At 45.8% G+C, this 27223-nt stretch overlaps 1 protein-coding gene across 2 annotated transcripts in view; it reads right to left on the reverse strand.

The window, feature by feature from the left end:
- SSC4D (scavenger receptor cysteine rich family member with 4 domains) overlaps positions 1–27223 on the reverse strand; it is a 198904-nt gene that overhangs the window by 147142 nt on the left and 24539 nt on the right. For both annotated transcript variants that reach the window (XM_068268683.1, XM_068268679.1), the window contains exons 2-3: positions 14970–15036; positions 6815–6988 (exon numbers count right to left, since the gene is read on the reverse strand). The gene's annotated coding sequence lies outside the window, so the exon portion shown is untranslated. The remainder of the gene's footprint in view (positions 1–6814; positions 6989–14969; positions 15037–27223) is intronic.

Below are 27223 nucleotides of genomic sequence, written 5' to 3' on the forward strand. Positions count from 1 at the left end.
GTGAAAGTAGCTGGCTGACACATACTGAGGGATTACAAACACAGGCACAGGCAGAGCTGTCTGCAGGAAGCCTGTAATGGTCAGTGCATGAGAGAAGCTGGGGACAGAAGGTAAACACACACAAGTGATCTCTTGAGATTCAGAAGTAAGGCTGTATACAGCCTGCTTGTGTATGAATGTATTTCCTATGTGTGGACATGCTGTACATCAACCTACTTCCTGTTTTGGTGGCCATTTTGTTTGTTTATAAACAAACTTTTTAAAACTGTTTTTGACTACTTTTAATGCGGCGGGGAGCGGTGAAATTGTGACAGAGGGTAATAGGAGATGTCCCCTAACGCACTGGTATGTTTACTTTTGTGTGATTTTAACAATACAGATTCTCTTTAAGGCCAAGCTGCAGGGTCACACAACACACCACACAAGTGCAGCGCTGTACCCAGTAAAAAGACGGCGCTGGGAGACTGAAGGCGGGCCGGAGCTCCGCCTTCCAAGCAGTAGGACACTGATAAGAGGAGTTCCCAGGAGGGAAACAGACTGGCAGGTGTAAGCGCCGCCGGCACATGTCAGCTGTGGAATGCCGAGACCCGAGCTACATCTCTGACTTTTGGGTCTCAGCAAGCCGCTGACGTCACTGGAGCACAGGAGGCTGCATGGCTCCCATTGGATAGGCGGCGGACACGTTCCCTGTACGCGTGCCGCCAATGTAAACAGTAGCCATGTGTGTACCTGCGTGTCAGCTGACTGCTGACACGCTGAATTGTGATTGGTTTTTGTTTTAGCTCTACTTTATTTTGATTGGTTAGTCACTGTATTTGAACTCTGTGAGCGCTACCAATTTTGCCCGTGATAGCATTTGGCTTTGGCTTGTGCTGGGTATGCGCTCATTGCTCTGATCTCTGTTGCCGATCTTGCCTGTATCTTGACCAAGCTTATATCCAGATTGATTTCCTGTTCCCGACCTCTGCTTGTTCCTGACCACGCTCTCTGATTGAATTACCTGTTACCGACCTCTGCTAAGTTACTTGACTTCCCTTGAACTCTGCCTGGACCAACATTGGCTTGCATTGACCACGTTATCGTTGCCTACCCACTCCAGCCTGCAGTCACCTGGCTATCGTCTGGACTGCCTCAGCCCTCAAGCCTCAGGTAATGTACCTTGTGACTACTGTATCTTGCTATTGGTTTGTTGGTTGACTACTATCTGTCAGTTTGTATGATACATCTACCTGCAGGGTATGGTAGAATTGTATTAGGTAGGAGTTTGAGCAAGTGTTACGGGCTGGGCTATAGGTCAGTCATATGGGCATACAGCCTGACCTATAGTCTTTGACCTGACAAGCCTGACAGCAGGAAGGGAGCTGACTATGGGGGCAGCCAGGAGGGCAACTGACTGACAAGGGGAAATCCAGGTAAAGAGCTGACAGCAAAAGATCCCAGGAGGGTTCTGACTGACAGGGAAACCCCGGGAGGTTGCAGGAGACTGGAGAGTACCCTGAGGGTACTGGCAGACTGAAGGAATCCCTGGGAAGCTGCAGGTGACTGGATGGAGAGCTCTTGGAGGGAACAGGCAGGCTGAAGGAATCTCAGGAGGCTGAGGGGAATCTCCAGGGTGCAGCAGACAGGGAAATGACAGGGGAGATCCCAGGAAGGGATTGGATAGGCAGGGATACAGGCAGGGAAGTGACTGGCAGGTTAGAACTGACAGGCAGGGATAATGGCAGGGATCCTGTGTTAGGGTGCTGACAGACAGGCAGGCAGGTTTATCAATAGGGATTTGTAAGCAGGGGATCCCAGAGGGGAGAGCCAAAAGGGGGAAAATCCAGGAAAGGGAAAGGGGGAATGGCGGCGGCCATGGCTGTGACCAGGGATGCAACAGCATCCTAACAGTGAGAGTGCAGGGCTCTTATACCCTCCCTCTCAATTAGTGACGGGTGTAGTACCACCTCTGGCCAGCAGGATAAAAAGGAAGAGGCGTACGCACCTAGTAACAGAGGTAGAGACGCTGAACCTGGAAGTCCCTCGATTCGGCGTCTCTCCGCTATACAGAGACGCGAGGAGCTGCGTGGGACTCAGCTGCTGGAAGGTAACAAGCAATCGTTACCCTCCGCTGCGCTAGCAAGAGAGCCAGCACAGGAGCGAGGAGAGGTAAGGCAGGAACTATCATGGAACAAGGTATAAAAATATCACCTAGGAGAAAACGCAAAAGAAAAAGTTAATTGCATCTGGTCCCTTGGCTGCAAGTTGAAGAGAAGGACATGCAAAGTTATATTCTCTGGAATAAGATGGATTTGGTTTCCTAACAGAGTTTTTTATTGGTAAAAGAATCTATGGAGAACCATGTGATCAGTTTAGTATTGGAAGGTTCTGGTTTGCTGATGATTAATCCTAAACGATCCTAAACTGTTGTATTATCAATCATATTCTTAAAGAAATGGTCGATCGATTATAGATATTATCATTATTATTATTATTCATTGTATTTATAAAGCGCCAACATATTACGCAGTGCTGGACAATAAATAGGGATACATACAATGTTAACAAGGGGGTGACAGACGGAGAAGTAGCAACGGTTATACAACATTAGTTGACCGAAGCCCTTTAAAAACGGGCTCTAGGTCTCTTCAAGCGCCACCGCCGCCAGCCGCACACACGCCCGCCTGCTACGCGCACACTCGCCGCGCGCACACCTGCCCCAGCTTGTCCGCCCTGCTCCTGTCCCAACGGTTAACTTTACTGCTCACATGCGCAGTACAAAAAACCACGGACACATAGACAGAGAAAGAGGATGACGCAGAGACAGTTAGGTTTTATTGTATAGGATAGCACAAGGTTATCCATGCAAACAGGGTATGAGATGCATGATCATGTGACTTTACAGAGATCCAGCAAATCAAGTCCATGAGAAGTGTGACATAGCTGGGGTTGCAAGATCAAGAAGGACACACTAGGTGGGGATACCCTGCCAAAGGCTTACAATCTAAAGGGTGGGGGAGGGACACATAAGGTAGGGCTGCGGAAAAGGTGCTTGGCTGAGAGCACAGGCGTAGGGAGGTGGGGGCAGGATGGGACATCTGCCCCCCCTCACAGCATCTGGGGGGCGCTTTTGCAGTGAAGGCTTGAAGCAGTTTTGTTTGGGCAATGAATAAGCAGCTGCAGATCACGGAACTCTACTGCTCCGCCCCCTGTCTCTCCTGGCTGTATATCACACACACACACAGCCCCTTCTCCCTGGTTTGCTGCGCGAGATTTAAAACTAACAGGAGTAGAAGAGCTTCTGCTGACTGCCTGGATCAGAGAGCGGCCGCCCCAGGTGAAGACAGAGAGGGGCGGCAGAAGAGGTGTAAGTCCAGGCACCTCTCAACTATGAAACTTGAGTGCCCAGAGGAAACCCACGCAGACACAGGGAGAACATGCAAACTCTTTGCAGATAGTGTCCTGGATGGGATTTCAACTGGGGACCCAGCGCTGCAAGGTGAGAGAGCAAACTACTACACCACCATGATTTACTAACCTTAAATGAGGGAACTAAATGCATTATTACTTACCTGGGGCTTCATCCAGCCACCTGTAGTCCTTCAGGTCACTCGCTGTCCTCTCAGTCTGCTCTGTTTTGTGCCTGTCCAAAATCTTGCCAACTGGACCAATAGTGGGCTATTGCCTATGTATTGTCCCAGCCACCCGCCTCCTCAAATCACTCTCCTGTGGCTGAGAGTGGTCTGTGCATGTGCAGTTGCAAGCTTTACAAAATGCGGATGCCCAAAGTGCTGCCGGCCACAGGAGCTCAATCAAGGAGATGTGTGCAGCTAGGACAGCACAAGGTGTGACAGTTGCACAACAGAACGGACTGTAAGGACAGCAAAGGACCTGAAGGACTACAGGGGGCTGATCAACTTATTTCCCTCACTTTAGGTTTCCTTGAGGCCTGTTTTCCACCAAGTGTTGAGTTTGCAGTTTGATGCTCCACCCTCTCACACAGCACAACGCAGCAAACAACATATGACCCTGTGCCGACAGGGTCATATGCATAAGACCGCAGGCCATTCGCCGCCTGTCGCCTCACCTAGTGACGCACTTCCTGCTACACAGAAAGTCCTGGGTTTCCTCTTTTCCCCTTCTCTTCTCCCCACTCTCTCCTCCCTCCCATCTTCTTCTCACAATTAAATCGCCCTAATCTTGTGATCTGTAATCCTAAAGGTGCCCATACATCAGAAGATGAATGGGCAGATCGACCAAGAAGCAGATATCTCTCTGTCTCTGATCAAATCTGATTTGTTGCCTGCTTTACACCGTAGAATCAGCCTTGAGACGCTGCATTCTCCACCTCACAGTCCCCGGCGCTGTCCCATCAGTGCACGTTGCAGTATACTTTACCTGTCCATGTTTGCCGCTGGCTCTGTCTTCATCTATGTGCCCCACGTGGTTGCCGAGGTATACATGGACGCTTGTGTGACGTCATACACGCATCCACGTTATGCTGGCAATCATGCCTTGGGGTGCGTGGAAGAAGACAGAACCAGTGGCGGACACAGACAGGTAAAGTATACAGCAATGGGCAGGAACATTTTATATTAGTGGGGACAGCACCAGGGTTCCTTTGTGTTTGTCACTAACTTACCGCTGCACACCCGATCAAGCAAGTCGGCTCTACATCATGTTGTGCTGTTCTGGCTTCCCCACAAGGCGCAAAGATTTTCTTTGTCCCCGGGTGCTGAAAACCCTTGCTACGCCTCTGGCTGAGAGAGTTAAAGTGCGGTAGATGGGGAGTAGGCCATTTTTAAGAAATGTGTATCAACTGGTTTAGATACAATTGTATGTTGGATTCTTTAATGTTGTAAATACAACCTCTTCTTTTAATGTGAATTATCTTATCAAATTATTTGCTAAAATTGCACTGTTAATGGGCACCTTAAAAAATCTACCACCAAATCAAAATCATGCCATGCTTCTCCACAAATAAGCAACTTCATCTCCCAGATTACTGGGTTGCAAGTCTCTACATTGCAATCTTGTATCAAAGAATTAAAATTTGAAAAAAAAAATGTAGCTGTAATTCAAAATACATAACCAAATAGTGATTGAAAATGTACAGTATATTCATAGGTACCGGAAGCTTGGCAGGGAAATGGTTTGATTGAAGCTCTGCACATAAGGAAAATGATGACTCAGTTGCAGTTTCAGAGACCTGGCTTTATTAGTCACTGACAATATACACAATTACATTCTCTTTCAGAAGCGATGGGTACTTAGAATTGGCTGTTCAATGTCTTTATGTTAGTGGTTACTTTAAAAAAAAGTGGTAAAGATGACCTTAACAATAATCTTGTGACTGCAGGGCTGCTGAAATGCTGAGGGTTGCAATACAGACACAATCACAAATTGATAAACTCATTATTAGGATATGCTATGGACCCCATAATTGTTACAAATCAGAACAGAGGAACCAGGAATGTCCACAGTTTGCACAAATACAGACACTGAGACGAGGAAATATTGTGCAATAAGGTTTATTGCAAAGCAATTATGTGCTAGAATAATAATGCAAATTACATGCACAGCATGCTATATACATGGAATCACCAAACAAACCAGGAAATGCAGTGCACAAATATATAACCAATAACCCTAACTATCTAACTAAAGGTGGCCAAACAAAAGTGACTTGGCAGCCATTTGACCATCCAATCGATAATTATTATCAAATCAGATGAAAATTGGTGCCACCAAGAGCATGCTCAATTGACGATGCGACCGATTCCGGTCCAAAATTGGTTGCATGTATTGATCTGACATGATGCAAGATGAGAGATCGACTTGCTGAACTGGGTGCGTGGCGGTAATGGCTTGCGATATGGGGATAAGCGACAAAGTGACGGCACCCCCAGTGCTGTCCCACCTACTGTAAAATGTTGCTCCCTGGTGCCCGGTACAATATACATTACCTCTCCATGTCTGCAGTTGGATCCATCTTCATGTGCACACCCCATGTGGTTGCCGGCGTAATGTGGGTGCTTGTGTGATGACACACATGCGGCCACGTAAGCGCCAGCAACCATGTGGGGCGCGTGTATGAAGACTGAGACAACCATGGACACGGACAGGTAACGTAGACTGCACCGGGCATGGGGGGGAGGGGCATTTTACATTAGGGGGGACAGCACAGGGGCGGCGAGGCAGATGTTGCGCCACAAAACCAATTCATGCTGAAATCGATTGTGAATCAGCCTGTGGTGTATGGGGAGGCAACAGAGCTCCATACAATTAGATTCAATCAGAGAGAGATCTGTCTCTTGGTCGATTTGCCCATACATCGTCTGATTTGGCAACAGGTTGTCAAGTAAAGGTTCAGGATCAGGGTTTGGAGTTGTCCAGAAACTCAGAGCTAACCACAAACAAAGTTCTGCCAAAAATTGCTACTTACAGGGCTCTAATATAGGGATGCCATACTTGCTGCATGATTAAAGGGAACCAAAGGTGAAAGGGATATTGAGGCTGCCATATGTATTTCCCTTTACACAATACCAGTTGCCTGGCAGTGCTCCTGATCCTGTGTCTCTAATACATTTAGACATAGATTCTGAACAAGCATGCAACAGATCAATACTCTGACTCAGCTGACTCAGGTTTTACTCTTTTAGCCATATGCTTGTTTCAGGGTTTTGACTCTACTTATACAAGAATATCAACAGGGCTGCCAGGCAACGGGCATTGATTACAAGGTAATAAATATGGCAGACTCCATCTCTCTTATCTTGGGTTCCCTTTAAAGTCAATGGGAATCGTTTAAAAAAATAAAAAGCCAGATACTTACCTAAGGAGAGGGACGGCTCTGGGTCCAATAGAGCCTTCCTGCTCCTCTCCCAGCCCCTAAGCGTTGGATCCCCTGCCATGTTGGACTTCGGAAGTCTTCAGGGAGCCGAGTCCTCCCAAAGACAGGAGGCTCCATTTTGCCCACGCAGTTTTCTCCAAGTTGATATTTTCACACCTTAACAATTAATAATTTTTAAATCCCCAGCAAGCAAGAAAATACAATCAATCAATCATTTTGATAGTACTTTTGGTACTTTTTCAATTGCTAAATGCTGAAAAGTTATTATAAAGAGAAGATGAAAAGTTATTACCTAGGAGAAACTTAAGAGAAAAAGTGACTTGAATATGGCCCAGGTGTTTCTGACATTATTGTCAGATCTGAGAAGATTAGCTGCATGCTTGTTTCTGGTGTTATTCAAACACTACTGCAGCCAAATACTGTAGATCTGCAGGGCTGCCAGGCAACTGGTATTGTTTAAAAGGAAATAAATATGGCAGCCTCCATATTCTTCTCATTTCAGTTGTCCTTTAAAAAATGAGCCTTATCTGGGTGGGAGTGGGTGACTTTTTCCACTCATAACTGTGCACAAGCTTTCATTCAATGCAGAACAACATGATACAAGTGATGTACCACATAATGCTGCACCTGCCAGTCAGCAGCACAGATGTGAGGAATAGCGGAGCCGCCGCCGCGCGGCGCAGCATGGCGGCGGTCTCCGCTTCCCAGCCGGCGGTCTCCGTTTCCCAGCTGGCGGCTTCCGCCACACATATGGAGCCGCCGGCGCAGAGCAGGGGGGACACCGCCGCCGCTGGCGATATGGAGGCGGGTCCCGCAATTCACCCGGCGGACTTCGGAGCACGTTGGTGCGCTGACCTGGCGCCTGGCCTCTCTGGCATTCAGAGGCAGAGGGTCATGCGCACACGCGCGAGGCGACAGGACTCTTACCTCCTACGAAGGAGGGTCAGCTGACTCTCCAGTCAGCTGACCTCAGGGGGCATCCGGATTGGCTGGGTTTCTGGGCGGACTGGCTGAGTTACTCTCAGCATAAAAGGAGCTGGATGTCAGTTGCTCCTTGTCTGCTGTCGTGAATACACATAGTGTTAGTGCTCAGACCTTAGCTCAGTTTCCCAGGTGTTGTCACCAAGGACGTCACACCTTAGATTAGGATTGTATTGTATATTTACCTCTGTTTTGACTCTGGCTATCCCTGACTACTCTTTACTCTAAACCAGGGGTCTCAAACTCGCGGCCCGCGGGCCATTTGCGGCCCTCGATACAATGTTTTGTGGCCCGCGCCGGCAAAAGCTTCCTTATACTTCGCTTCAGTGCTCTCAAGCAATCCGCCACATCCCCGCCGCTAAACGAGGGCTGCAGAGCCCTCAAATCGCCCGGGGGGCAATCTGCCGGCATTTCCAGGAAGGGGCAGAGCTTTCAGCTTCAGCTCTGCCCCCCTTGACGTCAATCACGTGCATCGTCGCCTCTGCCCGCCCTCTCACTCTTCCTTCACAGAGAGGGGCGGGGAGAGGCGGCGATGCGCCACGATTGACATCAGGAGGGGCAGAGCTGAAGCTGAAAGCTCTGCCCTTTCCAGGAAATGCCGGCGGATTGCCCCCCGGGCGATTTGTGGGCTCTGCAGCCCTCGTTTTGCGGCGGGGACACGGCGGATTACTTGTAATGGGAGCACTGAAGCGAACTATAAGGTAAAATATGCAAAATAGTTCGCTTCAGTGTGAATTTGATTTTGAAATAAAAATCAATGCAAGGGACGGTTGCTGCTGATTTACTTTTTTTGTGAAATCCCTTATGCGGCCCAGCCTCATCCTGACTTTGCCTGCTGCGGCCCCCAGGTAAATTGAGTTTGAGACCCCTGCTCTAAACGCTCTTGTACTTCTGCCTATCTGATTCAAGTTGCCGACCCTGCCTATTTAAACGACTCTGAATCAGCCTTCTGTTTCTGTACTGTTGCCGCCTTCTCTGTTGCCGAACCTTTGCTCGCCTGACCTTTTTCCCTTCAGTGGAACGTCTCCCACTGTAGGGCTATCTCTGAGGCTTACCTCTCCGAGACGCCTGCCCTAGCAGACGATTACTGCTAGCGGCCGAGATTCCTCTCTTTGCCTGGACTGAGGATCTCACATACGGGGTTCCCATTCAGAGGTAACCACACCTCTGAGGAATCGCTGTGTGGTGGATATTTCCACGATCTTGTGATATTATTGCTGTTGTTATTGTTTATTCACTGTGTTAGGTGTCCGGAGGTTAGTCGCACTTGTATTATTGGCGATTCTGCAGATCATCAATAATCAGGTGACATCTGTATTATTGGTGATACTGCAGATCACCAATAATCAGATTCTCTCTGTGTGCTGACACCCATTCGTTACAACAGAAAGTGTTTATTCTCTAGTGCAACAAATCAGCTTTCGTTATATTACCAGTAAGGTCTTTCTCAATTACACAAAATTGTATAATGTGATGGCAAGATGTCTCCTAGGTAACCTAGGAAACTAAAATAACTGGGCATGTACATTTACCCCTCTATTTACAATGTCATGTTTTGGATGCCCATATGACCAATAATCAGAACACTGAATCATTTAGAGTTCTCGAAAAGACTTTGGTCGCCCATCGAGCCCCCCCTCCCCCCTCTCCTTCCCCACTTTGTACCTAACCTACCTTTCCCTCTTTGCACTGCTTAACACTGCTTAATGAAAATTCTCCAGAGATGCAAAAATGTAATGGAGGAAAACCATAAAAGAGTGAGACAACCATGAAAGAGTGAGAAAACCATGAAAGAGTGGTCAAGTAGAATAAGTAAAGATAGGAAACCTTCAGATTTTGCCATATACATACTGAAGTTGTGGATCTCTTTGACAAGGGCAGTTTCAATTAACTATCTAGAGCAGAAACCCAACTAGGGTCAGTGAGACAGCGGGGAGGTGGTGCACCATGTCAGAAAAAGCATGTCACTTGAGTAATTAGGAAAAGAAGGGAAGAAGATCCATCCATGAGTAACTAAAGTCCTTCATCCAACACAATCACAGTCTGTCACCTGGTCTGGCAGCCATCACACATGAGTGCTCAGGTGCAGTTTTGACCAACAAAACATGGATTCAGACATGAGGTAATGAACGAGCCTGCACACCTCTGTGTGAGGTCTTCTGTAAGTAGGGATGCTCATTCGGATTTTGCGGAATTGAAATCCTCAAATTTACGATCGGAACTCGGAAATCAGAAAACGGAAATCGGATTTCTGCAGAAATACTGCATTACTGCAATTTGGTAATTTTAGCCCAATCACAGAACTCAAAATCAATGGACCAATCAGAGAATGCAGAAACAACTCGAAAGTATTTGGCCAATCAGAGAATGCAAAAAATGACAAAAAAAACCACTACTCGTTAATCGGAAACCGATCGGAAATCGGATTTCTGTAGAAATACTGCATTACCAAAACTCGGTAATTTTAGCCCAATCACAGAACTCGGAAGCATTGGACCGATCAGAGAATGCAGAGTCAACTTGGAAGTATTTGGACAATCAGAAAATGCAAAAAAATACGCAAAAAAAAAAACACTACTCGGAAATCGGAAACCAATCGGAAATCCGTTAAATCGGTAATCGGCATTGGCGGAAATCTGAATGTCTGCAGAATTGGAAATCGACATTTCCGACCATCCCTATCTGTAAGTGGTTGCGAAGCAAGATGTAGATACGTGGGCAAGAGAACTTGCATGTGCATGCAGATTTACTAAGTGGACCAGTGAGGAGGACTCAAAATTCCTGAGGAGGATTCTCATTAGTCCACTTAGTTGACCAATGTGGAGCCCCAGCCGGAGCTTAAGCTATGCTTTTTGTCACGGCCAGTGGTGAGCCCATCTGGTTATCTGGGGCCCACCATTGGTCTCCTTGAGGCCCATGGTGGAAATGTAGAGTAAACAAACAAGTTTGAGAGGTAAGTAACTCATCTGCCTGGCCAGTGCATTCCTCCTTCTTCCTCTCATCAACATGTCCCATCTCCATGGCTCTCCACCGCACTCATGTATCTACTCCCATGGCCTCCCTGTCGGCATGTTATGTCAGTTTATACATGCCAGAAGGAAACTGTGACATGACTGGCTTACTCTGCAATGGCGAGCAGAGGAACAGCAGGAGGAACACACATCTAATATCTTGAAGGTCTATGGCTACTTAATTCTTCTCTTTTGGGGCACATAGATACTTAATTTTTGTATCTGGAGGCACATGGAGGGAGATGACTTTGAAAATTTTGTATCAGGGTAAGGAGTGTGCGACGGTTCTGAGAACACAGAGCCCAGAGACACAGCGTATAGCGGCAGATTAAACAAAACCCGACTGGCGGGGCATTTATTGGGCACACAGTTCACACATAAGTTCAAAATATTACTAAACAATCCACAAGGGAGTGTCACAGATTCCCCCCACCAAAGAGTCCCAATTCCCAGCTTCACAGGCAAAACATCACAAGTTCCAAAGTCCCAGTAGCTCCACAACTAGCAGAAGTCCAAGTGGTGCAGATCTCAGTAGTCCCAATCAGTGCAGTTCTCACCAGTCACCACATCCAGTATCTATTGGACAAGTCCACATCACCAGCTGAACAATGAATAAAACAGTCCACAGTCCAGGGCCACCGGACCCTCCGAGTTACAGCAAGTCCTCTCTGGTTCCAGGCCATAAGGGATATTCTCCTGGCTCACCACAGATCCCTGAGCTGCTCTACCTTCCACAGAAAACACACAACTGCCTCACATGAGGTACAAGCATGATACCAGCTCTCCTCTGCGGTCCCAACAAAAAGAGAAAGTGCGATGTGCAATCCTGCGCTAATCTTACACGCTCTGGCGAATCTTCAATACAACAACTAGCTTAGCTTGACAAAGTCGTGGATACGTCGAAACGCGTTGCAAAGTTGCTGCACACATTGACTAAAGGAAAGGCACACATGGTCTATTACCACCCAGGACCATCCCCACTGCTGGCCACAGTGGAGGAACAGGTTGCCATCCAGGGTCATTTGTTTGGGTTTCTACCCAAGATATGCTCGTTTGTCATCATTTTAAAGTAAGTGTTTTTAATCCTTGCATGAGTTTTATTAAAAGTTTTAATACACTACGGAGCGCTCCTCCTTCTACTTTTTTCTTCTCTACTGCGGTGCCTAGCTATCTGCCTCCTGCTGAGAGCCAGCCACTGAGCAGCCTAGATAGTGAATGGCTTTATGCTGATAAGGTGTATCTCTGATTTCTCCAGAGCGTGGGGGAAGGTTAGCTTTCTATGGGACATCAAATACAGTACTGTGCATTCAGCTCCATCTACAAGATATGATTCTTTGTGCGATTCGATCACGATTCTATTTATGATTCGATTAAATCCGACATGTCCGATCGGGATTCAATTCAATTCAATTTGCCATTGTTTTGCAATGGCAAATCGAATTAATTCGAATCCCGATCGGACATGTCGAATTTAATCGGATCGTAAATAGAATCGTAATCGAATCACACAAAGAATCGTATCATGTAGATTGGGCTTTCGAGTTTGCAGTCCTAATCCAATCACCCATTGTCACAAGTGGTTGTGTGTGAGAGGAACTCCACTGGATATTTCGTTTTTATTTTATCTGGGGACAAAATAGCTACTCAATTCTGGCATATAGGGCATTAGCTATTTAATTTTTGTTTCTGGAGACACATCACTGTCTCCAGAAACTGTCCAATTCTGGTATCTGAGGGCACATAGCTGTCCAACTCTTGTAATAGCAGTAGGGTATTGTACAGTGTTAGCCATCAGTACCTCTGTGTCTGTCCAACTCCCAGGTCTGTGAGCAGGGAGTAAACAAGGATCCTTATCTCATTAACAACCTCTCACCCCATTAAGATGTTCTGTTTTACTTAAGGCATCTCAATGACATGTATTTAGGCTTGAAAAAAAAATCTGTTTTCCCTTTTGTTGTTGCATGTATATAGCTGTCTGTACCACCAGCCTGCAAACTAACAGGATGTAAGCCCGACAAAGGCTGCAAGGCCGAAAGCTTGCTTATTCTTATTCATTTTTAGTTAGCCAATAAATGGTATCATCCTGATTTTAAACTTCTTGCCAACTCTTGTAAATACAGGCACTTGGCAACTTAATTCTGGTATCTAAGGAACACATGGATACTTAAAGAGACACTGAAGTCTCTTAAAATTCATCTTTTTATTATAAAATCCTGTGTAATATGATAGCCCTACCTAAACCGCCGCATCCTCGCCACTGAAATCTTTCTAAATCCCCCCTAACTCCCCCCTCCCTCTCCCCCGCAAAATCCACGACTTTGTTGGTCGTGGATTTTGCTGCCCTGTGCGCTTCCGTGTGAGGCAGAGCTATGAGCTGCAGCTCTGCCTCTACACGCCTCTGTCAGTGGCGGATCTCCGCCTCTCCCCCGCCCCTCTCAGTGAAGGAAGACTGAGAGGGGCTGGGGAAGGGTGGCAATCCGGGCTGACAGACGTGCTGAGAGGCAGAGCTTGGCTCATAGCTCTGCCTCTCACGGAAGCGCTGCCCGGATTGCCCCCCGGGGAGTTTGGGGGGATTTAGTTAGATTAGAGCGGCGGGGATGCGGCGGTTTAGGTAGGGCTGTCATACTACACAGGATTTTATTATAAAAAGATGATTTTTTAGAGACTTCAGAGTCTCTTTAATTCTGGTATCTAGGGAACTGCTTTCTAATAGTTTTTGTGTGGCCCACAGATTAAATCGTGTGTGGTACACTGCTCTGCATGTCTAAATCTGGCTCTGAGTGGTGGTGTGTGTGTGTGTGTGTGTGTGTGTGTGTGTGTGTGTGTGTGTGTGTGTGTGTGTGTGTGTGTGTGTGTGTGTTTTGTGTGTTGTGTGTGTGTGTGTGTGTGTGTGTGTGTTTTACACTGCAATTTGTTTGTAAGTTGAGTCCTGTGTTAAACATGGTGAAACGTGGATAAATTATTTACTTTCGGACAATGGATTTGGACATATAACTATGGTTTTTGGTTGTTTTCAATGTGCTTTTAACCACTTAACATCTCAGTCGTTTTCAGCTTATGCATCCGAGCAATGTTCACCTCCCATTCATTAGCCTATAACTTTATCACTACTTATCACAATGAACTGATCTATATCTTGTTTTTTCCGCCACCAATTTGGCTTTCTTTGGGGGGGTACATTTTGCTAAGAGCCACTTTACTGTAAATGCATTTTAACAGGAAGAATAAGAAAAAAAATGAAAAAATTCATTATTTGTCAGTTTTCGGCCATTATAGTTTTAAAATAATACATGCCTCCATAATTAAAACCCACGTATTGTTATTGCCCATTTGTCACGGTTATTTCACCATTTAAATTATGTCCCTATCACAATGTATCGCGACAATATTTTATTTGGAAATAAAAGAGCATTTTTACATTTTGCATACATCACTATTTACAAGCTTATAAAAAAAAATAGAGAGAAATATTTCATCTTTACATAGATATTTAAAAAGTTTAGACCCTTAGGTAAATATTTGTGGTTTTTTTTTTTTTAATAGTAATGTTTTTTGTTTTTTTTTATTAAACATTTTATGTGGGCATTTTTGGGAGGGTGGGATATAAAAGTGTTTTATTTGGGGAAATATTGGTGTATTGTAATGTTTTTGGGTATTTACTTGTAGTTTTACTTTTTGGCCACAAGATGGCAATCTCGATTTTTTTTTACATGACGTCACTCTAAGCGTACAATGTACGCTTAGAGGGACACAGCTTCAGAAAGAGCGAAGCTTCCGAGAGAAGCTGTCGCTTTTTCAGCGGGGGAGAGGAATAAATGATCGGGCTCCATAGCCTGATACATTGATTCCGTGGCTACCGACTCCGCGGCCGGGAGTGCGCGTGCACGCGCGCGATCGGCCGCGGGAGCGCGCGGGAGAGCGCCTGTCCTCCTTGACGTTTTTATACGTCAAGGAGGACAAAGTGGTTAAACTACGCACTGTATAACAGTTTATACAATACTGTAACATATAACAACAAAAATATGTACTGAAAATAGTATTGTATATTTTCTACATGAGGACAACTTTGTTTCTATCTCTGAAATGGTGTAACTTGAGTCATTTGGAAGTAGGGTACTATCTGTATATTGTCCTTTCATAAATACCTTTTAGTTTCCTTTTAGTTTCACATACAGTCTCCTTAATCAGTTGGCCAATAGAGGGCAGTCTAACCTTGAAAACACACATAAAACCATTATTTCACATACATTAACACTGATCAAACATTCACGTTTACTTATTTATTTATTGTATTTATTTATAAAGCGCCAACATATTACGCAGCGCTGGCCATTAGTTTAGATTACAGACAATATTTAGGGGTGACATACAGCAATATGACAATACAGGAATACATGCAAACCAGATTACGCAGCACAGTATGAGTACAAGGTAATGCTTTGTCACTGGAGGGGAGCATGGAGATTAGGCAAGTTAGGTTCACTCAAATGCATAGCATGGGTGCACAGTAATGGTGGTGCATGATCAGGTAGGACACAAAAGGAGGAGGACCCTGCCCAAAGGCTTACAATCTAGAGGGAGAGGTAGGGACATGAAAGGTAGGGGACCAGAGTTCAGCTGCGGGTTTACAGTACTTGTGAAGTACTCATATTATTATTATTGATTTATAAAGCGCCAACATATTCCATGGCGCTGTACAAAGTAAGAAACAAACATGGGGTACATAATAATACAAACAATGGTATACACCAATATGCAAAATACAGAATTGGAGCAAAATACAGAAGCAATACAAAATACAGAATTGGTAATTACAGTGACAAAAGTAACATGATAAATAAAATGTATAACATATTTATAAGACAGAAAAGGGTGAAAGAGCCCTGCCCTTGCAAGCTTACAATTGAAAGGAATAGAGGGCGAAACAAGAGGTGAGGTAGTATACAATATAGCACCTAGCAACGAAAACTCTGAGAAAAAGTGAATTGGATCGTGCCCATTCTCCTACAGCAATTGGGTCCTGTATCCAAACATACAGTGGGTTGCAAAAGTATTCGGCCCCCTTGAAGTTTTCCACATTTTGTCACATTACTGCCACAAACATGCATCAATGTTATCGGAATTCCACGTGAAAGACCAATACAAAGTGGTGTACATGTGAGAAGTGGATCGAAAATCATACATCATTCCAAACATTTTTTACAAATAAATAACTGCAAAGTGGGGTGTGCGTAATTATTCGCCCCCCTGAGTCAATACTTTGTAGAACCACCTTTTGCTGCAATTACAGCTGTCAGTCTTTTAGGGTATGTCTCTACCAGCTTTGCACATCTAGAGACTGAAATCCTTGCCCATTCTTCTCTGCAAAACAGCTCCAGCTCAGTCAGATTAGATGGACAGCGTTTGTGAACAGCAGTTTTCAGATCTTGCCAGAGATTCTTGATTGGATTTAGATCTGGAATTTGACTGGGCCATTCTAACACATGGATATGTTTTGTTTTAAACCATTCCTTTGTTGCCCTGGCTTTATGTTTAGGGTCATTGCCCTGCTGGAAGGTGAACCTCCGCCCCAGTCTCAAGTCTTTTGCAGTCTTCAAGAGGTTTTCTTCCAAGTTTGCCCTGTATTTGGCGCCATCCATTTTCCTATCAACTCTGACCAGCTTCCCTGTCCCTGCTGAAGAGATGCACCCCCCGAGCATGATGCTGCCACCACCATATTTGACAGTGGGGATGGTGTGTTCAGAGTGATGTGCAGTGTTAGTTTTCTGCCACACATAGCGTTTTGCATTTTGGCCAAAAATTCCTATTTTGGTCTCATCTGACCAGAGCACCTTCTTCCACATGGTTGCTGTGTCTCCCACATGGCTTGTGGCAAACTGCAAACGGGACTTCTTATGCTTTCTGTTAACAATGCCTTTCTTCTTGCCACTCTTCCATAAAGGCCAACTTTGTACAGTGCATGACTAATAGTTGTCCTATGGACAGAGTCTCCCACCTGAGCTGTAGATCTCTGCAGCTCGTCCAGAGTCACCATGGGCCTCTTGACTGCATTTCTGATCAGCGCTCTCCTTGTTCGGCCTGTGAGTTTAGGTGGATGGCCTTGTCTTGGTAGGTTTACAGTTGTGCCATACTTCTTCCATTTCTGAATGATCGCTTGAACAGTGCTCCGTGGGATGTTCAAAGCTTTGGAAATCTTTTTGCAGCCTAAAGGTGGCCATACACTGGTCGATGTGCCATTAGATCGACCAGCTGACAGATCCCTATCTGATCGAATCTGATCAGAGAGGGATCGTATGGCTGCCTTTACTGCAAACAGATTGTGAATCGATTTCAGCCTGAAACCGATTCACCATCTGCTGAGCTGCTCCTGCCGCCTGTCCCCCCCCCCCCCCCGTATACATTACCTGATGCTGGCTCCCGGGCATCTTCTCCGCATTGCACGGCTCTGTTCCGGATCCATTACGGCGCTTCCTGTGTTACCCCGTGACCAGGAAGTTCAAATAGAGCGCCCTCTATTTGAACTTCCTGGTCACTGCAGTGACACAGGAAGCGCCGGGATGGATGGAGCCGGAACAGAGCCGTGCAGCGTGGAGAAGACGCCCGGGAGCCAGCCTCAGGTAATGTATACTTGATCGGATCGGCCGCCGCTAGCGACGCACACTTTACCCGCGGGCGATCGAGGGTAATTTCCCGCACGGCGCGATCGACGGACCGATCCGATTTCGGGAGGAAATCGGATCGGCGGCTGCGTTTACCGCGAACGATTGGCAGCAGATTCGATCCCAGGATCGAATCTGCTGTCGAAACGGCCGGGAATCGAGCCAGTGTATGGCCTGCTTAAGCCTGCTTTAACACCACTTAAGCAGGCCATACACTGGCTCGATTCCCGGCCGTTTCGACAGCAGATTCGATCCTGGGATCGAATCTGCTGCCAATCGTTCACGGTAAACGCAGCCGCCGATCCGATTTCCTCCCGAAATCGGATCGGTCCGTCGTTCGCGCCGTGCGGGAAATTACCCTCGATCGCCCGCGGGTAAAGTGCGCGTCGCTAGCGGCGGCTGATCCGATCAAGTATACATTACCTGAGGCTGGCTCCCGGGCGTCTTCTCCACGCTGCACGGCTCTGTTCCGGCTCCATCCATCCCGGCGCTTCCTGTGTCACTGCAGTGACCAGGAAGTTCAAATAGAGGGCGCTCTATTTGAACTTCCTGGTCACGGAGTAACACAGGAATCGCCGTAATGGAGCCGGAACAGAGCCGTGCAATGCGGAGAAGATGCCCGGGAGCCAGCATCAGGTAATGTATACGGGGGGGGGACCGGCGGCAGGAGCAGCTCAGCAGATGGTGAATCGGTTTCAGGCTGAAATCGATACACAATCTGTTTGCAGTAAAGGCAGCCATACGATCCCTCTCTGATCAGATTCGATCAGATAGGGATCTGTCAGCTGGTCGATCTAATGGCACATCGACCAGTGTATGGCCACCTTTAAGGACCAGGGCTTTTTTCAGTGATCGGTGCTGCGTGGGCTCTCCAGCCCACAGCACTGATCAGCAGTGAGCCTTGGCGATCAGACTTCACCCCTTTTTTCCCCCACTAGGGGGATGTCCTGCTGGGGGGGTCTGATCACCGCCGGCTACCCGTGCTTTCTGGGGGGGGCTCTTCAAAGCCCACCTCCGCAGCGCTTTCCGCCCTCCCCGGCTTTCCCTACCTCTCCCTTAGCATCTGAGCAGCGCAGGACGGATATCCGTCCTGCGCCTGATAGGATAGGCTTCAGCCTATCATATGCCGGCGATCCCCGGCCAATCAGAGGCCGGGGATCGCCGATCTACGTCACGGCGCTGCTGCGCAGCAGCGCCGTATGATGTAAACAGCGGGAATTTCTTTCCCGCGTTTACATTTTGCTGGCGAGCCGCGATCGAGCGGCCGTTTCCATGGTAACCCACTTAAGACCTGCTGACACCTATGGGCGTTAGCTGGTCCTTAAGTAATTTCTCAATAACTTGATCCCTGACCTGTCTTGGGTGTTCTTTGGACTTTGCGGTGTTGTTGCACCCAATGTTCTCTTAGACAACCTCTGAGGCCCTCACAGAGCAGCTGTATTTGTACTGACATTAGATTACACACAGGTGCACTCTATTTAGTCATTAGCACTCATCAGGCAATGTCTATGGGCAACTGACTGCACTCAGATCAAAGGGGGCCAAATAATTATGCACACTCCACTTTGCAGTTATTGATTTGTAAAAAAATGTTTGGAATCATGTATGATTTTCGTTCCACTTCTCATGTGTACACCACTTTGTATTGGTCTTTCACTGGGAATTCCAATAAAATTGATTCATGTTTGTGGCAGTAATATGACAAAATGTGGAAAACTTCAAGGGGGCCGAATACTTTTGCAACCCACTGTATGTATGCTGTTATATCATTTCGTCATCTTGTGTGCTTTTTAGAAATGGAAGTTGAAGTGTTTGTATTTGTTTGCTTTAAAGAAAAAAAAAAACAGCATGCCCTCCTCCCAAACACCTTTCAACCTCTTGTCCTCCGTGCAGGCTGGAACTCCTCATGAAATTAGGAGCACACTAATGTAGTGTTAGGCTTAGCTCACTGCAATCCTCTGACATTTGTACCGCTTTGATAATATTTGGCACATGTAGTCGTTGCCGGCCAGGAGAAGCTTTCTGACTGGTCTCTTCACTCTGCCCCCACCCTTCTCTGCTGATATGTCGCCATGGCAACAGCTGATGAGTCACTTAACCACTTCAGCCTACAGCTTCGAAAATCTTATGCATCCAAGCAATGTTCACCTCCCATTCATTCGCTAATAACTTTATCGCTACTTATCAAAATTAATTGATCTATATCTCGTTTTTTCCGCCACTAATTAGGCTTTCTTTAGGTAGTACATTTTGCTAAGAGCCACTTTACTGTAAATACATTTTAACAGGAAGATTAAGATAGAAATGGAAAAAAAACATTATTTCTCAGTTTTTAGCCATTATAGTTTAAAATTAATACATGCTACAGTAATTAAAACCCATGCATTTTATGTGCCCATTTGTCCCGCTTATTACACCATTTAAATTACGTCCCTATCACAATTTATGGCGCCGATATTTTATTTAGAAATAAAGGTGCATTTTTTCAATTTGCGTCGATCACTATTTACAAGCTTATAATTTTAAAAAATGTAATAAGATACTCTCTTGACATGTATATTTAAAAAGTTCAGACCCTTAGGTAACTATTTATGTAGTTTTTTTTTTTTTTTTAATTGTAATTTTTTTTATTATTTTTTTTAATACAAAAATGTATTTGGGTAATTTTAGTTTGGGAGGTAAATAGCCAATTTTAGATGTAAAATAATGTATTTTTTATTCAATACAGGTATGTGGGTGCAGTTTACTATTTGGCCACAAGATGGCCACATTCAAAAAGTTCCTAGATGCGAACGATGTCGCATCTAGGAACTAAAATGAAGAGAAGTTGTTTCCTGGGGGCAGAAATACCACGCTCTCTGATGAGAAAGCGTCGGTATTTCTGCCGGGGACTTGGATCGGTGAATGGGAATTATATTCCCATTCACTGATCGGGGGGGGCAGCGGGAGGTAGCGGGGGCGCGCGCGGGCGCGTGCCCGATCGCGCGCAACACACGGCTGCAGCACCACTGCCTATCTGGACGGATATATGCGTCCAGATATGGCGAAGTGGTTAAAGGACCACTTTAGTGATAATCTTAAAATTTACAATACATGTAAATATATACAAATAAGAAGCATGTTTTTCCAGAGTAAAATGAGCCATAAATTACTGCCATTCACTAAAGGACAAGTGAAGTGAGAAGAATATGGAAGCTTCCATATTTATTTCCTTCTAAACAATACCAGTTGCCTGGCAGTCCTGTTGGTCTATTTGGTTGCCATAGTGTCTGAATAACACCAGAAACAAGCATGCAGCTAATCTTATCAGATCTGAATAATGTCAGAAACACCTGATCTGCTGCATACATGTTCAGGGTCTATGGCTAAATGTATTACAGGCAGAGGATCAGCAGGATAGCCAGGCAACTGGTATTGTCTGAAAGGAAATAAAAATGGCAGCCTCCATATTCCACTCACTACAGTTGTCCTTAAGTGCTTTTAAAAATAAAGAACATCTTGAGAATCCCCATGAGGAGATGGGCTAGTCCAAAACCTGTCAGTTCTATCACTACTACTGTCTACTACTTACTGTAAGTGACAGCAACATAAGGGAAAAGTAATTTATGGCTCATTTTACTCTGGAAGAAATGTACTTCTTATCTGTATATGTTTACATGTATTTTAAATGTTAAGACTTTCACGACAGTGGTCATTTAAGCAGAGAAGGAGGGAGAGCACAGTCAGGGCCGGGCCGAGGCATAGGCTGGAGAGGCTCCAGCCTCAGGGCGCAGTGTAAGAGGGGGCACACAATTCATTCAGCTGTCATTCCTAATTGTGTATGAAGCAGAAAGAAATAAGAAAAGGGGATACATAGCAGTGACTGCAAGCCAGATAACTAGATATTAAGGTGTTGGCAAGGTTGTGGGCCCTGTGGCCCTCTTAGTCTAATAGCAATCAGTGTGTGACAGCTGGGGTGGGAGGGATGGAGGGGCGCACTTTGGTGTCTCAGCCTTGGGTGCTGGAGGACCTTGTCCCGGCTCTGAGCACAGTGAAGAGGCCAGGTAGAGAGCTTCACCTGGCAGGCAATTATTACATTTGCCGATGATCTATGTTTAGAGGTGTGAAGTAGCAGGTTCCCTGGTGCAAGAAAGTTACAGAGTTAAATTGTGTTTTATTTAGTTATATATGCTATCTATCCATCTTTTTCATCACATTTTCCTGCTGTTCTCATCATTTCCTCAATGTCTTGATTTTTCCTTGTTTCTTGATCAAACGATGTCCTTACTTTTAAGCCAGCTGTTAAATTGATGGGGTTATTGTTTTAACCAATTTGCAACTATTTGTTTCCTGGCTATTATGTTGGCCAGGAGATTGTCAATACTATATTCATTATAGTTTATCTAAAAAAATATCTACATATATGTGTGAATGTACCAGTTGCCACCATACACTTCCAAAAGCTTTGGTTGCCCAATCCTTGCTTATTTTGTGCTGGCACCCAATACCACCTATTTACAATCCTAAACTGGAGATTTTGGTGGATTGGGTTCCTTGCAATCCAGACATTCTTACAAATCCTCTCTTGGTGATAAAAAGAAATCCCCTCAGTATAAATCTAAATATTATAACATATTTTGCAAATATTATTTAAAATGTGTTATCTTTTGTTAAATGTATACATTAACAGCCACATGAACAGATCAGCCTTTCTGCCAGCAAAGTAAGTGTTAGGTGTACCATTTTTATGATTAGTACAGGTGTATTCCTGCTAAATTGCAGTGCAGCCTGTTGTGTGCAGCCAATTACTTATGAATGAAAGGGGACTCACTGGTTAGTCTGTATGTTACACAGAGCCCTAAAAACTACAAATTGAATTATTGAAAATAGTGCAATTTGAGCAACCATGCCAGTTTTAAAAATACTTTACAAAATGACTTATGTGAATCACTGATATATGTAATAACCATTTTTTATTTTAATGAAGATAACATTTCACTTTAAATTTCTTGCTTGCTGGAGTTTTAAAAGGCATTTTAGTTATAATGTGAAAATATCACTGAGGGCTCGTTTCCACTATCGCGAATCTGCATGCGTCCAACGCATGCAGATCCGCACATGTAATACAAGTGGATGGGCCTGTTTCCACTGTAGCGTTGTTGAGGTGCGTTTTTTTCAGCGTGAAAAAAACGCACAAAAGAGCCAACGATTTCGCCTGCGTCGGGAATCCGTGCGAATCACCGCTAATGTATTTAATAGTAAAAACGCATGCGTTTGTTACATGCGTTTTTACCCGCGATTTCGCGTGCGATTTCGCACCTTTTTCAATTTTATTTAGCCCTGGCAGTGTCATGGTTAATTTCGCATGGCACCCTGCCATGCGAAATCGCAGGCGAAATCACGGGTAAAAACGCATGCGGAAACTCATCCGCATGCGTTTTTACAAGCGTCGGAATGCAGCCGAAATCGCGTCGCAATAGTGGGAACGAGCCCTGAGAAGAAAACAGGTACAGCATTCCCCCACAAAATACATATAATTAAGCACAGGTTTCCCCCAAAATACACAATATGAGGCAAAGTTTCCCCCAAAGTACACAAAATGAGGTGTTTCTGCTGTTAGGAATTGTGTATTATCATTTCCTGCCTGCTGGTGGTAATATTGAGCTGGACTGCCCCGGACTTCCATCATCCACCAGCAGGTGGCATGTTACTATTGTGCTCAAGGACTCCCATTTTCATTCTGGCCTGCAGGTACTTCAGGAGCACTGCCTGCAGATTCACACTTAAGGTGGCCATACACTGGTCGATTTGCCATCAGATTCGACCAACAGATAGATCCCTCTCTGATCGAATCTGATCAGAGAGGGATCGTATGGCTACCTTTACAGCAAACAGATTGTGAACCGATTTCAGCCTGAAACCGTTCACAATCTGTTGTGGTGGTACTGCTGCTGCTGCCCCCGCCCGCCCGCATACATTACCTGCTCCGCCGGCGCGACTGCAGTCTCCCGGTCACCGCTGCTCTGTCTGCGCTCTGGTCTCCAGGTCCGGCATGCCTCACTTCTTCTAGCCCGGCAGGAAGTTTAAACAGTAGAGGGCGCTCTACTGTTTAAACTTCCTGCCGGGCTAGAAGAAGTGAGGCATGCCGGACCTAGAGACCAGAGCGCAGACGGAGCAGCGGTGACCGGGAGACTGCAGTCGCGCCGGCGGAGCAGGTAATGTATGCGGGCTCTATTGCGTCGGTCGTCGGGCACTCGAACGCCGCTAGCGATGCGCTCTTTACCCGCGGGCGATCGTCGGTTATTTTCCGCACGGCACGATCGACGGGATCGGACGAAATGGATCGAAATTCGGCGTGTAGCGTGAACGATTGGCAGCAGATTCGATCCCAGTGATCGAATCTGCTGTCGAAACGGGCGCAAATCGGGCCAGTGTATGGCCTGCTTAAAGGTGGTCATACACTTATAGATTTGCAGCAGATTAGACCATCAGATAGATTTCTGGCAAATGCCTGTCAAGCCGAATCTGACAGGAATCTGATGTGTGCCACACACTAGGAACAGATTTCCAATAGATTTCAGAATGAAATCTATTGGAAATCGATCTAAATGTATTATTGGACCATTAGATCCAATGCAACTCTATGGGCCATCCAGCAGCAGTTCGACCTAGATCTTCCATCCTGTCAGATAGATCAAATCGATGGAAATCGATCAAAATCGGCTGCAAATTGATCGAATGGGGAATTTGATAGAATCGATTTCTGATCAATCGACCGATCGAGTCTATAGAATCGATCGATCGATTGCTGAAATCGACCAGTGTATGGGCCCCTTTACTCTACCAGCTGCATTCTGTGTTTGCTTATCACACTGATTACCTGGACTATGTAAAGATTGCCTTTTGCTTCAGCCAGTTGCCAGAACTTTGTTGCTCCAAGGCCTGAGTATTCTGGACACTCCTGAAAACCTGATTCTGATCTTGTACCTATTACCTGATTCTGTTTCTGATTATTCTGTTGCCGAACCTGTATCTGCCTTGACTCTGTTTTATGCTCACTTCCTTGTACTACACCTGTATCTGATAATCTGCTGTTGAACCTTGTATTTCTCCTAACCTTGAACTTGTCTGTTCCCTCCTGTACTGCTGCCTGTTGTATATTTGTATTTATATTTTGTATTTATTACAGTAGTTACTTAGTTAGCTTCAGTGGTCCGTGTGCACACTGTGTTACTTTGGTTTATGGTTCTTTGTATATATTTTGCATTGAGAGATGGTATAGTTTGCACTTAATTCGCATGTGATGTTTTTGTATGCACATTTTGCACTAATAGTGCCTCAGAATAAACCTGGTTGCACATTATACCCTTGTATCGCTGCACACTGTGGTCATCTCCTAATCTTCTGTTCAGTCTCATGACATCCCCAAAATACACATGAGCAGTGTTTCCCCATAAAATACAGTTAGGCAGCGTTGCCTTGCAAAATACGCATAATTAGGCAGAATTTTCCCCCAAAATACACTATAATTGTCACGTACCTGGAGTTATGGAGACCGTTTTGCTGAGGGCAGCAACTCCTGCAACTTACCACCCAAAGGCCCTGAGCTGGGAACAGGGCACTCTGGTTGACACGGGGCAAGTGCTCGCAGAACCAGTAGTTGGAGTAGACCGGACTTGGAGACTTCCGCAGGACGGGTCTGGTACGGCAATGACCCGTACACCAGTGTTGGTCTTGACACGCAGATCCTGTAGTGGGTAGACAGGAAAGCAGATCCTTGAACAGGCCAGGGTCGGTAACAGAGCGGGTAGCCAGACAAGCAGGGTTCGGCAACAGAGCGGGTTCTCAGACGGGCAAGGTTCGGCAGCAGAGCGGGTAGTCGTACGTAGCAGGGGTCAAAGCCAGAGCGGATAGTCAGACAAGCCAAGGTCAGCATGGAGCAGGATCAGTAAACAGGCAGACAGAATGTCATGTCACGGGAACCAACTAGCTGCAATACTACAGCACAGAGGTCTGGGCTCTCCAGGCTTAAATAGGCCTTTTGACAACGCGCGCACGGCGTAGTGCGTCACGCGTGCACGGCGCAACGTGTTACGCGCACACGTGAACCCCCAGGACGACTGCCAGCATCCGCATGTGCCAGCCGCCTCGCCTGGACAGGTAACTGACCGTGACAATGCCCCCCCCCCCCCCTTATGGGCAGCCTCCGGATGCCTCTTGGACTTGGTTTATCAGGAAACCTCTGATGGAATCTTCTCACCAACGCGGTTGCATGGACAAACGAGGCTGGTTCCCAAGAATTGTCCTCAATTCCATAGTTTTTCCACTTGATCAAGTATTGTTTGTAGACAACCACTTCTCCTTCTGGAATCAAGGATGTCTTCGACTTCAAATTCCTCTTCACCATCGACAATATCCGGTGGAGGTGGTACAGAATTTTGTCCCAGAAAAAGTTTCGGTGATACCGGTTTCAATAGAGAAACATGAAATACAGGGTGTATTCTGAAACTGCTGGAAAGTTCAAGTTCATAGGATGATTGTCCAACTCTTCTTTTTATTTCAAAAGGTCCAATAAACTTGGGACCTAATTTCTTGGACGGACATGAGAGTTTCAGATTTTTTTAGTTGACAAGTACACACGATCTCCGATTCCCAAGTTCAAATCTCCTCTCCTGTGACAATCAGCCTTCCTCTTGAAATCCCCTTGAGCCTGAGCCATAGATTGTTGCAAGCAGGGGCGTTCCTAGGGTCTTTGGAGATTAGTGGCACCTGGGGGCACTAGGTGGGGGGTATGTGCGGCGCGCCACGGCAAAAGATGGGCGGGGTCATGAAGTGAGTGGGCGTGGTCATGGGTGGGGCCAATCGTACATTAGATTAGGACAGTGGTGGCGAACTTTTTGGAGGCCCAAACTGCAACCCACAAGTCACTTATCTATCGCAAAGTGGCAACAGCAATTTAAACTAAGGCCTCGTTCAGACTATACGCGCTGCCGTCCGCATTTTGGCAGCGCGTATAGTGTGCGACACGCAAGAACGGTAGAAGGGCATAGACAGCCCTTCTACCGTTCCCATCATATGCGCTGCGTGGCAGCGCGATTGCGCTATCGCGTGCTGCACGCATTTTTGGGAATCGCAGCGCAGATCCCATTCATTGTAATATGGAGCGCAGATGGCGTGCGATCGGACGCGTTGCGTTCCAATCGCACAGCCATCTGCGCTAATGATGTGAACGAGGCCTTAATACTATACAAACGTTTTAGCACATACATGAACATTATGGAAAATCCAAGTTGAAAAACTGAAAAGATAAACAATTTCATCCATCCTACTCCTGAAAAAATATATTCATTTTTTTAGAACCTCCCAGTTTTATTTTCTGTTTTAAAAAGCTAAAAAAGTAGGTTTAAAGAGACTCCGTAACAAAAATTGCATCCTGTTTTTTATCATCCTACTAGTTCCAAAAGCTATTCTAATGTGTTCTGCTTTACTGCAGCACTTTCTGCTATCACTATCTCTGTAATAAATCAATGTATCTTTCCCCTGTCAGACTTGTCGGCCTGTGTCTGGAAGGCTGCCAAGTTCTTCAGTGTTGTGGTTCTGCTATGAACTCACCTTTCCAGGCCCCTTTATGCACACTGCCTGTGTATTATTTAGATTAGAGCAGCTTCTCTCTTCTCTCTTATCTTTTACAAGCTGGATAAATCGTCCTCTGAGCTGGCTGGGCTTTCACATACTGAAGAATTACAGACAAGGGCAAAGCT

Source organism: Hyperolius riggenbachi, chromosome 2, assembly GCF_040937935.1.
Source record: "Hyperolius riggenbachi isolate aHypRig1 chromosome 2, aHypRig1.pri, whole genome shotgun sequence".
NCBI lineage: Eukaryota > Metazoa > Chordata > Amphibia > Anura > Hyperoliidae > Hyperolius > Hyperolius riggenbachi.